Source organism: Macaca mulatta, chromosome 19 (assembly GCF_049350105.2).
Source record: "Macaca mulatta isolate MMU2019108-1 chromosome 19, T2T-MMU8v2.0, whole genome shotgun sequence".
In the NCBI taxonomy this organism is placed as follows: Eukaryota; Metazoa; Chordata; class Mammalia; order Primates; family Cercopithecidae; genus Macaca; species Macaca mulatta.
Genome location: NC_133424.1, coordinates 46,143,267 through 46,161,286, shown reverse-complemented (window position 1 = coordinate 46,161,286; position 18,020 = coordinate 46,143,267). Strand labels below are relative to the sequence as shown.

Genomic DNA, 18,020 nt, shown 5'->3' with positions numbered 1-18,020 from the left:
GGACTTGACTTTCTCTTCTAAGAACATGGGTAGACTGGGGCTCTGCTTTCTTCTTCAAGCCTACATCTTCTCCAATGACTATACAAAAAAGCTTAGGAGAGGTTGGGCAGCTCACCTTGACCTCAAAAAATAGCAGCGGCAGTGGCAGCAGCAGACGAGTTGGAACTTTGTTTACAGAGTCTACAACTGGCAGACGTGGGTTGAGAGTTCCTGTTTGAAACCCTTCTTCCCTTCATCTTCTCTGTCTTCAGAGAGAACTGGACCTCCAGAAAGGTAGGAAACCCCTAGCAGCACTGCCTGAGCTGGTGTTGGCATGGCTTTTGATGAATGAGCTCATACAATATCTCTTCACTTTCTCATCTAAGGCGTCTTCCGGGGGTTGGAGTGGAGGTTTCCCTTCAATGGCCCGGGACTGCACGGGAATGAAGTTAGGACTTCCTTGTCTTGGGGATAGATCTGATGACTCACTCCCACTGCGATGGGTGGGGGCAGGGGAGCTTCTCTGATCGCGCTGGGATCACTATTTATACTCATCCTCCACCTTCACTATGCCTGGCTGCTCTCTCCTAGGGTCCTCATCTCAGTCTTCCTGGGCAGGGATCTAGATAGTAAGGATGGGACCGACCTCACAGAGGAGACTGCCTACTCAGATAGCAATGGAGGAGAGTCGGTTCGCGCCCTGGATGACAGATCGTAACTGTCCTGAGTGGCTGAGCATCTTAGAGTGAACAGCAGACAGCACCGGCTTCATGTGAGAGTCCTGCCTGGACATTGAGGATGGATCCGAAGGAGGAGCGCAGAGCCTGATGGATCAGACACCACCACTCCTTAGGGGCGACGAAACCGAGGGGTAGAGGCGCAGGATCGCGGGAAGCACTTGTCGAGCTAGGCCAAGGAGAGAGGCGCAGGGAGAGCGAGGTGATCCAGACCAGACAGGGAACCCTGTGGGGCGTGGCAGAGCCGGGGGTGAAGCTTGCAGAGGTAGTTGCCCGTGAAGAGCAGCTTGTGCGCTCTTGGATCCTTGGAGTGGAGTGGGAACTCCGAGGCGAAGTGCATCCTGTTCAGCCAGATGCCGGTGAGCGGCCGTTGGAACGCTTGGCAGAGAAAGCTTGCGCGAGCCCAGATCGCGAAGAAATACAACAAAGGGCCAACGGGGAGGTCCAACGGTCCGAAGCCAGCTGGACTCGAGCTCACTCGGTTGCAAGCGTTAGGCTCCCAGCGGCTCCCCGCCGTTAAGTGGGGATTGTTCAGGACTGTGGAGGCTCGCTCGGCCCCTGGCCTGAGGGCGGGAGATTTGGCAACCAGTGCCCGTGGGTGCGCCCGCCCTTGCCGCTGGGGACTCTGGAGGCAGACCTTGCCCAAAGCTGGAGGCGGGATCTCCCCAGATCCTCCCACAGTAGGGAGCTGGCTCACTCGGAAGGTGCCTGGGGAGGCGCCGGGCGGTGCTGTCTCCTGACTCCGCCCAGGCAGCCCAGCCGCGGCAGCCGGCCTGGGCTAACGTGGGGAGAAGACGCCAGCGCAGGCAGGGAGCAAGAGCCCCCAGCTGCTTCCTTTCAGGCAGCCGCCACAGAGGACCCAGTTTCCCTTCTCTCCTCTCTAGGCAGGTAGCATGGGAGGATGCCGCCTCCTCCAGGAAGCTCTCTAGCGCCTCTCCGAGTCCTGGAGCCAGGCGGCACTTCTCTGTGGTCGCCTAGAAGGGTATGAACTTAGGGCATCCCCATCTGGGCTGTGAAGGTTTCTGACTTGGGGACCAGGTGCTCAGACCTTCCTGGATGTTGCTTCCCACAATATCTCTACCTGGCAGGCAGGTTCTCTTCATTTTGCAAATTTGGTAAAACAGCATTTGTAAAACTTTAAAACCTTCCTTGAATCACACAGGTGGTAGTGGCCCTGCCAGGATTTGACCCAGGCTCTCGGATTCCAGAGTTCCTGAATTTAACCACCTGTACTGTGAAGCCGCCTTATCATGTGTGCATCGTGCATTACTTTTTTTTTTTTTTTTTTTTTGAGACGGAGTCTCGCTCTGTCGCCCAGGCTGGAGTGCAGTGGCCGGATCTCAGCTCACTGCAAGCTCCGCCTCCCGGGTTCACGCCATTCTCCTGCCTCAGCCTCCGGAGTAGCTGGGACTACAGGCGCCCACCACCTCGCCCGGCTAGTTTTTTGTATTTTTTAGTGGAGACGGGGTTTCACCATGTTAGCCCATGTTTGGATGGTCTCGATCTCCTGACCTCGTGATCCGCCCGTCTCGGCCTCCCAAAGTGCTGGGATTACAGGCTTGAGCCACCGCGCCCGGCCGCATTACTATTTTTTATAGCCTGTAGGGTACTTAGCACCATGCACACCTACAGTGATCACAGGCACTGCCTACTGGAAGGTCTTCTTTGGCTGGGTTCCAGTTTCCTCAGAAGATGTAGGGCAGGGAGTTCCACTTGTCAGCATAGGCCACAGGGCCTTTCTCTTCAAATGGACCCCAGCAGCCAACCACACAGCTGTCTCAGCAAACATAGAAGATGGCACATCAGGCGGGTGCAAGATTCACCCTGGCTTAACATCCTTGTGCCCCAAGGGACCAGGATCTCCCGTAATAATTCCACAGAACAGATTTCAGAGTTTGGCCAAAATGGAAAACTGACCAATATTAACTTTTCTAATCCATCTCATGGGATATATCTCCATATATTTCAATCTTTTACATTTTTTCTCAGCAATGTTTTACACCAAGGGTCAGCAAATTTCAGCCCATGGGCCAAATGTGGCCCATAGCCTGTTTTATTTTCTTTTTTCTTTTTATTTTTGAGGGGGAGTCTCGCTCTGTCACCCAGGCTGGAGTGCAGTGGCATGATCTTGGCTCACTGCAACCTCCACCCACCCCCGAGTTCAAGTGATTCTCTTGCTTCAGCTTCCTGAGTAGCTGAGATTACAGGCGCCCGTGACCATGCCCGGCTACTTTTTGTATTTTAGCAGAGACGGGTTTTACCATGTTGGTCAGGCTGGTCTCAAACTCCTGACCTCAAATGATCCGCCTGCCTTGGCCTCCCAAAGTGCTGGGATTAAGAGTGTGAGCCACCATGCCCCACTCACAGCCTGTTTTTATAAGGCCAGTTAGCTAAGAATGATGTTTTTGGTTTTTTTTTTTTTTTTTTTTTTGAGACGGAGTCTCGCTCTGTCGCCCAGGCTGGAGTGCAGTGGCCAGATCTCGGCTCACTGCAAGCTCTGCCTCCCGGGTTCATGCCATTCTCCTGCCTCAGCCTCCTGAGTAGCTGGGACTACAGGCGCCCGCCACCTCGCCCGGCTAGTTTTTTGTATTTTTTAGTAGAGACGGGGTTTCACCGTGTCAGCCAGGATGGTCTCGATCTCCTGACCTCGTGATCCGCCCGTCTCGGCCTCCCAAAGTGCTGGGATTACAGGCTTGAGCCACCGCGCCCGGCAGAATGATGTTAATGTCTTTAAAAGGTCTTTAAAAACAACAGAAAATTCCAGAGAATATGTGACAGAGATCATACGCGACCTATAAAACCTATATTATTTACTCCCTGGCCCTTTATGGAGAAAGTTTGCAGCTACTCTTTTGTAGTTTTCTGTGTATAGGTCTTACTTGGCTTTTGCTAATTTATCCCTAAGTATGTTATGGGATTTGCAAATGTTATTTTCAAATAGTTCATTGGTAGAACACAGAAAATGCATTAAATATGTATGTATATATATAGTACTTGTATACACACATACATATATACACACACACCTTATATTATTGGGATCTTGCTAAATTCATTGTTTATTTTTGGTAGATTTTTTTTTTGTGTGCAGATTCCTTTGGGGTTTCTACATATATTTTCCATGCATCATGTATGAATAAAGTCAGTTTTACTTGTTTCAACCTCCATGCCTTTTATTTATTTCTCTTATCTTCTACGTTTGCAGAGACCAACAACTGTCAGCACAGCAAAACTGAGCATTTCATTTCTAACCGAGCTTTGCAGCTACCTACACAGTTTTGTGTGGCATCTCCTCCTGGGGACAAGGACATGAGATGACGGGTGCAGGATCTATCCTGGCTTAAAAGCCTTATCCCCATGGACACCAATATCTCTGGTAATAATTTCATAGACAACTTTCAGGGTCCTAGTTGAAATGGATGACTTACCTTTCTTAAACGTCATCTTAAGTGGATGACTTAACTTTTTCCACTCCACTATCATGGTATGCATTTTGTGTGTGTGTGTGTGTGTGTGTGTGCATATAGACATTTATATATATATATGCATATATATGCATGTACTCACATATATGTGTGTATATACATGCACGTATGTATCTTTGCCTATCTATCTATCTATTGGTATGTAGTAGGATACAGCAAAAGTAATCGCTTTTTTATATGGCACCTCAGTAAATTCCCTTCTTATATCTTGTAATTTCTTTGTATATCGGGTAGTGTTTTCTACATATACAATTATGTTTTCTATGCATAAAGACACTTTTTTCTTTTTAATCTGTATGATTTTATTTTTCTTACCTTTTACAGTTACTATGATCTCCAGTAAAATGTTTAATACAAGTGGAGACAATAGATAATCTTTCCAACTCCTGATGGGAGTGGGGAGCGGGGTAAGTGCTCAGTGTGCTATTAATTTAAGGCTTTTATACATGTGCTTTATCATGTAAAGGCTCTTCCCTCCAATTCTTTCTATACTGTGAAATTTTTTGAAAGAGGTGTTAAATTTTTTCAACCCATGTCACAAATCTGCATATGTACTCCCCTAAACCTAAAATAAAAGTTGGAAAGAAAAATAAAACTATTCCTTGAAACCCATGTTGTCATAGAAAAGATGTTTTTATAAATTAAGTAATGATTGGTTGTGAGCTATTGTGTCTGGAGTCAAAGGTGTATTAAAATTAATCTAAGAACTCTTGCCATAACTACAAAAACAAATGTGCCAGGCCACAAAAAAATACATGGTAAAAAGTTTTGTGCATCAAAAGACACTATCTAACAGAGTGAAAAGACAACCCAGGCAATTGGAAAAAATACTTGTAAATCATATATTTGAGAAGGGATTGATATTCAGAATTAAAACTTTTTTTTCAATTACTTTGTCCAAAGCTATTGAGATAATCATATGACTTTTTGTTTGTTCTCTTAATATGGTGAATTACATTTTAAATTTTGAGTGTTAGACCAACCTTACATATCTGTGACAAACCCCACTTGGTCATGCTAGGTCATTCTTTTCTATTTGGTTGAATTTAATTCCCAAAGATGTTGTGAAAGAATTTTATGTCAGCTGGGGGCAGTGGCTCACGCCTGTAATCCCAGCACTTTTGGAGGCTGAGGCGGTTGGATCACCTGAGGTCAGGAGTTCGAGACCAGCCTGACCAACATGGTGAAACCCCGTCTCTACTAAAAATACAAAAATTAACTGGGTGTGGTAGTGCATGCCTGTAGTTCCAGCTACTTGGGAGGCTGAGACAGGAGAATCGCTTGAACCTGGGAGGCAGAGGTTGCAGTGAGCTGAGATCACGCCACTGCACTCCAGCCTGGGTGACAGAGTGAGAAGAAAAAAAAAAAAAAAAAAAAAAAGAATTTTATGTCTATGTTCATGAGGTTTATTAATCTGTTGTATCCCTTTCTTGCTTGGTTTTTATATTAGGGTAATGTCAGTTACACAGAATGAGTCAGGAAAAATTGCTTTCTCTATTCTCTGAAAGACTATGTTTAATGCTGGTAAAACATCTTTCTTATATGTTTCATAGAATTCACCATTAAAATCATTTAGACCTGCTGTTTTCTTTTTGGAAAGATATTTTTAGTTCCTTTTTGTTCCTTTAATATCTTTCAGATCTGCATTCATGCCCCATTTTTATTCATGATATTGGTAATTCTTGTTTTGTTTTTATACTTTATTGAGATGTAGTTCACATAGCCATATAATTTACTCAAAGTGTATAATTCAATGTTTTGTAATATATTCATAGATATGTACAACCATCACCAGAGTCAATTTTAGAACCTTTTATCATCTCAAGAAAACCCTCTACTTTTCAGCTACGAGTCTATATCCTTCAACCCCTGGAAGCCACTGATCTGTTTTCTGTTTCTATGGATCCCCTGTTCCGGACATTTCATACAAATGGAACCGTATGATATATGGTCTTTTGTGTCTGGCTTTTTTCACTTGGCATAATGCTTTTAAGACTCATCCATGCTGTAGCATGGATGTTTTTATGGCCAAATATGTGTTTTTATGACCGAATAACATTCTGTTATATGGATGTACCACTTTCTTTTACCCATTTATCACTTTGGATTGTTTCTACCTTTCAGCCATTATGAATAATGCTGCAAACACTCATATACAACTTTTTGTGTGGGCATGGGTTGCTTTCATTTATCTTGGGTACATGCTTCAAAGTAGAATTACTAGGTAATACAGTAACTCTTTTTGATAGTTTGAGAAACTGACAGATTGTTTTCCAAAGTGGCTACCCCATTCAACATTCCCACCAACAGTGTTCGAGGTTCCAGGTTCAAATTTCCCCAGGTAGCCGGGCGCGGTGGCTCACGCCTGTAATCCCAGCACTTTGGGAGGCCGAGGCGGGCGGATCACAAGGTCAGGAGATCGAGACCATCCTGGCTAACACGGTGAAACCCCGTCTTTACTAAAAATACAAAAAATTAGCTGGGCGTGGTGGTGCGCGCCTGTAGTCCCAGCTACTCGGAGGCTGAGGCAGGAGAATCGTGTGAACTGGGGAGACGGAGCTTGCAGTGAGCCGAGATCGGGCCACTGCACTCCAGCCTAGGTGACAGAGCAAGACTCCGTCTCAAAAAAAAAAAAAAAAAAGGCTGGGTGCGGTGGCTCAAGCCTGTAATCCCAGCACTTTGGGAGGCCGAGACGGGCGGATCACGAGGTCAGGAGATCGAGACCATCCTGGCTAACACGGTGAAACCCCGTCTCTACTAAAAAAAAACAAAAAAACAAAAAAACAAATTTCCCCAGGTTTTTGCTTATTTGACTTTTTGATTCTAGCCATCCTAGTATGAAATCATACACATCATTGTGTGAATGATATGTGTATTCATATCATTATGAATGATATGACACATCATTGTGTGAAATGACACATGTATGAAATGACACATCATTGTGGTTTTGATTTGTATTTCTCTAATGACTAATGTTGCTAACCATCTTTTTGTTTGCAAATTGACCATTTGTATGTCTTCTTTGGAGAAATGTCTATTCGTATCCTTTGCTTATTTTTAAATAGGTTTTTATCTTTTATTATTGAGTTGTAAGAGTTATTTATACATTATGAATACAAGCCTCTTACCACATATATGATTTGCAAATATTTTTTTCCCATTCTATGGGTTTTATTTTCAATTTCTTGATGGTATCTTTTGAAGCACAAAAGTTATTCATTTTGATGTAGGAAAAAATTTATCTAGTTTTTCTTTTGCTTTTTATTTGCTGCCACGTCTAAGAAACCATTCCCAAAATCAATGTCATGAAGCTTTTTCTATATGTTTTCTTCTAAGAGTTTTATAGTTTTAACTCTTAATTTATGTAGTCAATTCACATTGAGTTAATTTTTGTATATGGTGCAAGGCAAAGGTCCAACTTTATTCTTTTGCATGTGACTATCCAGTTGCCCCAGCACTATTTGTTGAAAGATTACTTTTCCCTCATTGAATGGTCTTAGCACCTTTATTAAAAAATCAGTTGACCTGGGCCGGGCGCGGTGGCTCAAGCCTGTAATCCCAGCACTTTGGGAGGCCGAGACGGGCGGATCACGAGGTCAGGAGATCGAGACCATCCTGGCTAACACGGTGAAACCCCGTCTCTACTAAAAAATACAAAAAACTAGCCGGGTGCGGTGGCGGGCGCCTGTAGTCCCAGCTACTCAGGAGGCTGAGGCGGGAGAATGGCGTGAACCCGGGAGGCGGAGCTTGCAGTGAGCTGAGATCCGGCCACTGCACTCCAGCCCGGGCGGCAGAGCGAGACTCCGTCTCAAAAAAAAAAAAAAAAAAAAAAAAAAATCAGTTGACCAAAGATATATGGGTTTTGCACTGGTACTAGGTCCAAAATGGTGGAGTAGAAGCAAGCTGGCTTCACTCTCACCAAGAAAACAGAAACAAATATCCAGCACAAAGATAATCACCAGCAATATCCCAGAACTCAGATGAGAGGGTCTCCTGGGCAGAAACCCCTAGCCAGCCTTCCTACCCTGCCAGGGTAGCCCCTTTGGGACTCCCTCATTCAGGATGGGCAGATCTCAAAATGTTTGCTAGGGCAAAGACACACCTGGGCTTAAGGTGCCACCTAGCACCATAAAGGAGAGAGTGACCTAATGAAAAAGATACTCAACAGATAAACTGCAAAGAATCTCTAAGCAAACATATCTAAGAAAAACAAAAACAAACCAGACAGAGAAAGCTGGAATAACTAACACATCCTTCAGTGCAAAGACATAGATGTAGATCCATAAGAAACAATAGCAGACAGGGAACGATGACCTCCCCAAAAGGACAAAGTAAAGAGCCAGTGACCAATCCTAACAAGATGACAATAGGCAAGCTCTATGATCAGGAATTCAAAACAGCAGTTTTGATTTGATTTCCAAGATAATACCGAAAAGCAATTCAGAAATTTATCAGAGAAATGTAACAAAATGATTGAAGTAATTAAAAAATCAAACAGAAGATTTATGGGTTTATTTCATGCAATTGTAGACACTCAATTCTATTTTATTGATCTATATGTCTATCCTTGTGCCAACACCACACAGTCTTGATTACCATTATATTGCAATAACTTTTGTTTTCTTTTTTGTTTTTTTTTGAGACAGGGTCTTGCTGTGTCATCCAGGCTGGGGTGCAGTAATATGAGCATGGCTCACTGCAGCCTTGACCTCCCAGCTTCAAGCAATGCTCCCACCTTGGCCTCCCAAAGTGCTGGGATTACAGGCATGAGCCACCATGCCTGGGCCATTGCAGTAAGTTTTGAAATCAGTAAGTGTGAATTCTCCTACTTTGGTTTTCTCCTTCCTTCCTTCCTTCCTTCCTTCCTTCCTTCCTTCCTTCCTTCCTTCCTTCCTTCTTCCTTTCCTTTCCTTTCCTTTCCTTTCCTTTCCTTTCCTTCCTTTCCTTCCTTCCTTCCTTCCTTCCTTCCTTCCTTCCTTCCTTCCTTTCCTTCCTTCCTTCCTTCCCTCCCTCCCTCCCTCCCTTCCCTCCTTCCCTCCTTCCTTCCTTTTCTTTCTCTTTCTTTTTTTTATTTTTTTGAGATGGAGTCTCACTCTGTCACCCAGGCTGGAGTGCAGTGGCGTGATCGCGGCTCACTGCAACCTCGACTCCCTGATTCAGGCAATTCTCCTGCCTCAGCCTCTCCAGTAGCTGGGATTATAGGCATGTGCCACCACACCTGCCTAATTTTTATATTTTTAGTAGAGATGGGGTTTCACCATGTTGGCCAGGATGGTCTCGACCTCTTGATCTTGTGATCCGCCTGCCTTGGCCTCCCAAAGTGCTGCGATTACAGGCATAAGCCACCACACCTGGCCTAGTTTTTGTATTTTTAGTAGAGATGGGATTTCGCCATGTTGGTCAGGCTGGTCTCGAACTCCTGACCTCAGGTGATCTGCCCGCCTTGGCCTCCCAAAGTGCTGGAATCACAGGCGTGAGCCACCATGCCCGGCTGTTTTTCTTTTTCAAACTGTTTGGCTACTTAGGGTTCCTTGCGATTCCATATGAATTTTACAATCAGCTTATCACTTTCTACAAAGTGGTCAGCTGGGATTCTGCTAGAGTCTGCATTGAATCTGTAGATCAGTTTGGGGAATATTGTCATCTTAACAATATCAAGCCTTCTTATTCGTGAATGTGCATTCTTTTTCCTATTCTGTAGATATTTTTGACTCTCTTTAAACAATGTTTTGTAGTTTTCAGAGTACATATTAAAAATGTTTTTGTTAAATTTATTCCTAAATGTTTTATTCTTTATGTTACTGTAAATGAAATTGTTTACTTAATTTTAGTTTTGGGTGATTCATTGCAAGTGTATACAAATACAATTGATTTTTATATATCAATTTATATAATACTGCTGAACTAGTTTATTAGTTCTAATAGATTTTTCATTGGATTCTTTTGGACATTTCCCACAAAATAACTCTAATCTGCAAATTTCCCTAGCTACAGACTCAAGTACAATAATAAATAAAAGTGATGAGAGTAGACATTATAATCTTGTTTTTTTGTTTTGTTTTGTTTGTTTGTTTTTTGAGACAGAGTCTTACTTTGTCACCCAGTCTGGAATGCAGTGGCATAATTACAGCTTACCACAGCCTTGACCTCCTGGGCTCAGGTGATCCTCCCACCTCAGCTTCCCAAGTAGTTGGGACTACAGGTGCCCACCACCACGCCTGGCTAATTTTTTTGTAATTTTTGTAGAGACAGGGTTTTGCCATGTTGCCCAGGCTGGTCTCGAACTCCTGGGCTCAAGCAATCTGCCTGCCTCAACCTCCCAAAGTGGTAGGATTACAGACATGAGCCACTATGCCCAGCCTATAATCTTGTTCTTAAACTTAGAGGGAAAGCATCCAACTTTAATCATTATGATGTTTGCTGTGGGTTTTTTGTACTTGCTGTTATGAGGTTGAGGAAGTTCATTTTTATTACTACTTTGTTGAGTTTTAAAAAATTATTATTATGGCCAGGCATGATGGCTCATACCTGTAATCCTAGCACTTTGGAAGGCCAAGGCCAGCAGATCACTTGAGCTCAGCAGTTTGAGACCAGCCTGGGCAACATGGCAAAACTCCATCTCTATATTGAAAAATAAAAATAATTTAAAAATTACTATTATGAAAAGATGTTGAATTTTGTGATATGCTTCTTCTGCATGTGTTGAAATGACCATATGATTTGTTTCTTGTTCTACTGATATTATGTATTACAATAGTTTATTTTTGGATGTTAAACCAACCTTGCATTGCTGGCATACATTCTTTTTATATATTGTTGGGCTTTGTTTACCAGTACTCTGTTGAGAGTTTTGCATCCATATTTATAAGAATCATATTGGCCTGTACTTTTCTCTTTTTATGATGTCTTTGTCTTGTTTTGGTATCAAGGTAATACTGGTTTCATAAAATGAGTTAACTGTCCATAAAATGAACAGTTCACAAAGAATTGGTATTAATTCTTTGTTAAATGTTTAACAAAATTCAGCCATCTGGACCTGGAAGGTTTTTTTTTTTTTAGATGGAGTCTTGCTCTGTTGCCCAGGCTGGAGTGCAGTGCAGTGGAGTGATCTTGGATCACTGCAGCCTCCACATCCTGGGTTCAAGCGATTCTCCTTTCTCAGCCTCCTGAGTAGCTGGGACTACAGGCATGCACCACCACACCTGGCTAATTTTTTTTTTTTTTTTTTGTATTTTTAGTAGAGATAGGTTTCACCATGCTGGCCAGGTTGGTCTTGAACTACTGACCTCAAGTGATCTGCCTGCCTTAGCCTCCCACAGTGCTGGGATTACAGGGATGAGTCACTGCTCCTGGCCTGGAACTGGAATATTTTGTGGGTGGTTTTTTGATTATGAATTAATTACTCCTCACTTGTTGTATGCCTATTTAGATGATCCTATTTCTTCTCAAGTTAGCTTTCATAGTTTCTATGATTCTAGGGATTTGTCCATTTCACCCAAATTATAGAATTTCTAGGTATAAAATTGTACTAGTATTCCTTTATAGTTCTTTTAATTTCTATAATGTTGGTAGTAACGTTTCCTCTTTCATTTCTGATTTTGGTAATTTGAATCTTTTCTCCTTTTATCTTGGTCAGTATAGCTAAAAGTTTGCCAATTTTTATTCAATGGCCTGATATTTTATAATTGAGTTGTAGCAGTCTTTTGTTAGACACATATTTTGCAAATATTTTTTCTTGTTAAGGTTTACCTTTTCATTTTCTGAATTCTGCTTTTTTGAACAGTATTTTTTTTTTTAGATGGAGTCTCGCTCTGTTGCCCAGGCTGGAGTGCAATGGTGTGATCTCCGCTCATTGCAACCCCCACCTTCCAGGTTCAAGTGATTCTTCTGCCTCAGCCTCCTGAGAAGCTGGGACTACAGGCACGCACCACCATGCCCAGCTAATTTTTTTTTTTTTTTTTTTTTGAGACGGAGTCTCGCTCTGTCTCCCAGGCTGGAGTGCAGTGGCGCGATCTCGGCTCACTGCACGCTCCGCCTCCCGGGTTCACGCCATTCTCCTGCCTCAGCCTCCCGAGTAGCTGGGACTACAGGCGCCCACAACCGCGCCCGGCTAATTTTTTGTATTTTTAGTAGAGACGGGGTTTCACCGTGGTCTCGATCTCCTGACCTTGTGATCCGCCCGCCTCGGCCTCCCAAAGTGCTGGGATTACAGGCGTGAGCCACCGCGCCCGGCCCAGCTAATTTTTTTTTGTATTTTTAGTAGAGACAGGGATTCACCATGTTGGCCAGGATGGTCTCGATCTTTTGACTTTATGATCCGCCTGCCTTGGCCTCCCAAAGTGCTGGGATTACAGGCATGAGCCACCATGCCCAGCTGTTTTGTTTTGAGAGTCTCACCTTGTCTCCCAGGCTAGAGTGCAACGGTGCAATCTCGACTCACTGCAACCTCTGCCTCCTCCCGGGTTCAAACGATTCTCCTGCCTCAGCCTCCCAAGTAGCTGGGATTACAGGTGCCTGCCACCACACCCAGCTAATTTTTGTATTTTTAGTAGAGATGGAGTTTCACCATGTTGACCAGGATGGTCTTGAATTCCTGACCCCATGGTCTGCCCACCTAGGCCTTCCAAAATGCTGGAATTACAGGTGTGAGCCACCGTGCCCGGGCTGAGTTCTCAGTTTTCTTATGGATTCTTTAGAATTCTCAATATGTACGATCATATCATCTGCAAACAGACAATTTTACATCTTTCTTTCTAATTTGGATGCCTTTTATTTATTTTACTTGCTTAATTGCTCTGGCCAGGACTTCCAGTAGTAAGTTAAATGGAAGTAGTAAGAGCAGGAGTCCTTGCCTTGTTCCTAATTTTAGAAGAAAAGCTTTTAGTTTTTCACTGTTGACTGTATGTTAGCTATGGCCTTTTCCTATTGGCCTTTACTGTGTTGAGATACATCCCGTCTAACCTAATTTGTTGAGATATTTTTTCTTACGAAACGGTGTTAAATTTCATCAAATGCCTTTTCTGCATATTCCAATTTCCAAAAGCTGATGGAGTTGTGCTGCCATTGGGTTTCAGAGCCACATAAAATGATTTTTATCCTTTATTATGTTAATACAGTAAATCACATTAATTGATTTTCATATATTGAACCATACTTGCATCTCAGGGATAAATCCCACTTGATTATGGTATCTGATTATTTTAATGTGCTGTTAAATTCAATTTGCTAATATTTTGCTAAGGATTTTCGCATCTGTGTTCATCAGGGATATTGGCCAATAGTCTTCTTTTCTTGTGCTATCTTTGGCATTGGTGTCAGGGTAGTGCTGGCCTCATAAAATGAGTTTGGAAGTGTACTCTCCTCTTCAATGTTCAATTTCCACATATACGTGAATTTTCCAGTTTCCCTTCTGGTGTTGATTTCTAGTTTCATTCCATTTGGCTCAGATAAGATACTTGATATGATCTTCTTAAATTTGTTATCTGATCTTTTCCCCTCAGCTTCAGCTGGCTCTCCTAAACTGTGAATTATCTTAGAAAAGACTGTATTTTCAGGAATTAAGTCTAGTGGAGACATAGCAGGACTTGATAGCCAGCCAGATCTAGATAAAATTGTAATTGATCTATTCCCGAGAATATTTTATGTGGGCTTGAGAATAATGTGTATTCTGTTGCTATTGAGTGAGATGTTCTGTATATGCCTGTTAGGTCTATTTGGTCTTTAGTGTTGTTTAAGTCTTCTGTTTACTAACTTCTGTTTATAATTGATCTTCTGTCTGCATGTTCTTTCCATCCATACAGAAAGTCAGGAATTGAAGTCTCCTATTATTGTCTATTTCTCCCTTTAGTCCTGTCAATATTTGCTTTATATATTTAGGTGTTCTTATGTTTGGTTCATATATATTTATAATTGTTATATTTTCCTGATGAATTGACCCATGTATCATTATATAATGTCCTTCTCTGTCTCTTACGGTAGTTTTTGACTTAAAGTCTATTTTGTCCAATATAAGTGTAGCCACCTGACGCACTTCTGGTTACTATTTGCATGGAATATCTTTTTCCATTCATTCAATTTCAAACGATGTATGTCCTTAAATCTAAAGTGAGTTTCCTGTAAACAGAATGTAGTTGGGTAATTCTTTTTTTTTTTTTTTTTAGATGGAGTCTTGCTCTGTCGCCCAGGCTGGAGTGCAGTGGCGCAATCTCGGCTCACTGCAAGCTCTGCTTCCCGGGTTCACGCCATTCTCCTGCCTCAGCCTCCTGAGTAGCTGGGACTACAGGCGCCCGCCACCTCACCCGGCTAATTTTTTGTATTTTTAGTAGAGATGGGGTTTCACCGTGGTCTCAATCTCCTGACCTCGTGATCCGCCTGCCTCGGCCTCCCAAAGTGCTGGGATTACAGGTGTGAGCCACCGCGCCCGGCGGTAACTCTTTTTATCCATCCAGCTACTCTGTGTCTTTTGATTGAGAAATTTAATCTATTTATATTTAAAGTAACTATCGATAGGGAAGGACTTACTATTTTTTTTGTTCATTGTTGTTAGTCTAGTTCTGTTAGTTTCTGAAGAAATGATATTCTTAGTTTAGTGTTCTTACTGCTCCCATATCCCTACTAGTAACCCCTCCAATTTTACTTTTGATATATTCACCCATCACTCCTACTATATTGTAAATTCCTTTGAGGCAATAGATGCCTTTCAGCTATATGTCACTAGGCTCAAGCACAATGTCTAGTGTAGAATCAACTCTGAATAAACATTTAGTAAAATAATATGTGTAAGCTAAGTGAAATGCTTATATTTTTCTTTTCCCCCCAGCTTCAGCTGTTTCTCCTGAACTATGAATTATCTTAGGAAAGATTGTATTTTCAGGAATTAAGTCTAGTGGAGACACAGCAGGACTCCACAGACAGCTAGATTTGGATAAAATGGTAAGGACTGTAATTTGCTATTTTAGGGTTTTATACTAGAGCCAGACCAATTACTTTTCCAAATAGACCTTATCTAGGTATTTTCTTGAAAAAATAATCTTTTCTGAATTTTCCTGGAGCATGAAAACACCTCTTTTTTTTTTTTTTTTTTTTTGAGACGGAGTCTCGCGCTGTCACCCAGGCTGGAGTGCAGTGGCCGGATCTCAGCTCACTGCAAGCTCCGCCTCCCGGGTTCACGCCATTCTCCTGCCTCAGCCTCCCGAGTAGCTGGGACTACAGGCGCCCGCCACCTCGCCCGGCTAGTTTTTTGTATTTTTTAGTAGAGACGGGGTTTCACCGTGTTAACCAGGATGGTCTCGATCTCCCGACCTCGTGATCCGCCCGTCTCGGCCTCCCAAAGTGCTGGGATTACAGGCTTGAGCCACCGCGCCCGGCCGAAAACACTTCTATATAATATGTGACATCCTAGACTTAAAATTTCCAATAATCACAAAGGAGCCATGAGCTTTTTCTTCCTTTTTTTCTTCTAGACATAAGGGCCTCTATGCCATACCTATCCTCTCTAGTCAAGGTGTGAATATGTGGGGATGATTTTCTTAAGTCTAAATGAAAGAGAAAGACACAAAGGAGACATTTAATTATTTTCAAAAGACCAAATTTGTTAAGTTTGTTTCCCTTACACACATCAGGGGTGGTCTAGCCTACGACCAAATCAGAGTGATGGAAGAGAAGCAAAGAGGGAAAAGGCAAGGGAGGGTCACCCATCCCTTCCTCCTTTGAGCTTCTCTTCCTCATGGCTGCTATCCCTTACATCAAAACACAGAGATGTCAGATGTCAGCCTGTGCAGTTGTAAAGTGTGGCTATGCCACATCCTATTTGCTGAGCCACAGAACTTTGAAAAGTTACATCTGCCTCAACACAGCACCACTTATAGAAGTCAATTTTTCTTCCACAATTGAGTAAAAGAGCAAAGACATGTGAGCAGAGAGGATCAATGAACAAAAACAAGGCATTCTCTCTCTCTCTATATATATATACACACACGATGTATATATGTATACATACACATAATGTGTGTGTGTATATATACATATGCACATATATATAATGTGTATGTGTGTGTGTGTGTGTGTTTATCAGTCTAGGAAAGAAAGAAAAGGGCCCATTGAGGCAAATGGGCCAGACAAAAGGAGGCAGCTACAGGCAGCAGGGGGTCCTGCCAGTGTAAGACGGGAGGAAAACTGACCCATAGCTTGGTTCTACCAGACTGATAGTTGAAACTGGGTGTGGTGTGGTGGATACTTACTGATCTTTTTCTTCTTTCCACAGTAGACTGCCTCAAGGCCAGTGTGTTGACTTCTCACCAGCCTCATCTGAACCCACACCCTTTAACATATATACAAAACACCCTGAAGGGTTGGGCTGCCAGCTTTCTTTAGGATAATAGAGGGCAGGTTAAGTTTGTTTGACATAACTAGAAGAGGCGGAGCCTCTTCCTAATGGAGCAAGGTCCATTTATGGCAAGTTGTGGTCCCCCACCACTACCAGCTACTTCTGGATAGCTTTTGCTTAGAGTTGATGAGATATTGTTTCTTTCACTAGAAGAAAATGAACGAGTTGGTGATCCCAAACTTCGGTCTCCAAAGGAAGCCTGGGCAGGTGACAAAGGTGCCTTAAGCAGGACTGCTGCTTCTATGCTCACGCTGGAGGTACATTTGCTCTGAAAGATGGAGCAAAAGTGCTGAAGCTTAGCACAGGATTAATGAACAAGAACAAGTCTATATTATATTACATTATATTATATTATATTATATTTGTATAGCAATCTGGGAAAGAAAGAATGGGGCTTGTTAAGGCAAATGGGCAAGACAAAAGGGGATAGCTATAGGCAGCAAGGGGTACTGCCAGTCTAAGACTAATGGAAAACTGGCCCATAACTAGGTATTTTCTCAGTTGTGTTCACTACACCAAGTCAAAGGGCTACTTTGTCTAGATAGAGCCCAGGTATTCTGAGTGGGTGCAGGAATAGAAGTGTCTCCCGAAAAGTGTATGCATGGTGTTCTCCTGTGAGACTGTATCAGATGTGCCCTGAGCATGACCACGCCAGCAGCGGTGAATGACGGTGAGCATACAGATACCCTGGAGCACAGAAATGGGGCTGCCTCCTCCCAGAGTATCGCCTGTGCTCCAGACTGTGTACCCCAGGTCCTCTGCCAGTAGCATCTCCAATCACAGGTGAAATGCCAGCCATTCAAACAGCACAGGTGGGCCCTACGTGTCTGATGGAAGGAATGAACAGATATATCACGTGGCATGCATTTCTTCTCAGTGGTGCAGGTATCTCCAGCAGGTTTGCTCTGGCCAGGTGGGCCCCAATACTTAGACCATATGCAGGAAGAGAAGACTTTTCAAAAATAGTTATGATGTTGGCCCCTTCCATTGCAACACATGTGCCCTGGACAGGTGGGATTCAGGTGTTCTGGCTATAGGTAGGAACGTAACGGCATCCAAGCATAGATGCAGTGCTGGTCCCTTAGACTGCAACAGGTGTACTTTAGTTAGGTGTGCCCCAGGTGGCTTGACTGGGGGCAGGAAGAGAAGGATCTCAGCACAGGTGTGGTGCTGGTCCCTTCCACTGGAACACAAGTGCTCTGGCTAGACAGGTCCCAGGTGATCTGAACAAAAGGGGGAACAGCCATGTCTTCTGAAACACTCTTTCTCAGTGCTGATGAATCTTCCAGTAGTGGTAGGTGTGTTTTGGCTGGGCCGGTACCAGGTGCTCTAACTACAGTTGGGAAGGAAAGTGTTTCCCAGGACAGATTTGATTTGTTCTTAGCAGTGCTGTCTTCCCCAGTTGCAGCAGGGGTGCATCAGGGCTGACAG

At 43.2% G+C, this 18,020-nt stretch overlaps 1 protein-coding gene across 15 annotated transcripts in view; it reads right to left on the bottom strand.

Annotated features, from left to right (window-relative positions):
• ZNF30 (zinc finger protein 30) overlaps positions 1-18,020 on the bottom strand; it is an 82,176-nt gene that overhangs the window by 40,285 nt on the left and 23,871 nt on the right. For 2 of the 15 annotated variants that reach the window (XR_013410460.1, XR_013410449.1), the window contains exon 4: positions 116-2,489. The exons of 11 other annotated variants lie outside the window; for them this stretch is intronic. The gene's annotated coding sequence lies outside the window, so the exon portion shown is untranslated. Of the gene's footprint in view, positions 1-115; positions 2,490-3,330; positions 3,456-18,020 lie in introns of those variants that run through there. 2 more of the 15 variants (XR_013410453.1, XR_013410459.1) reach the window with 2 other exon arrangements.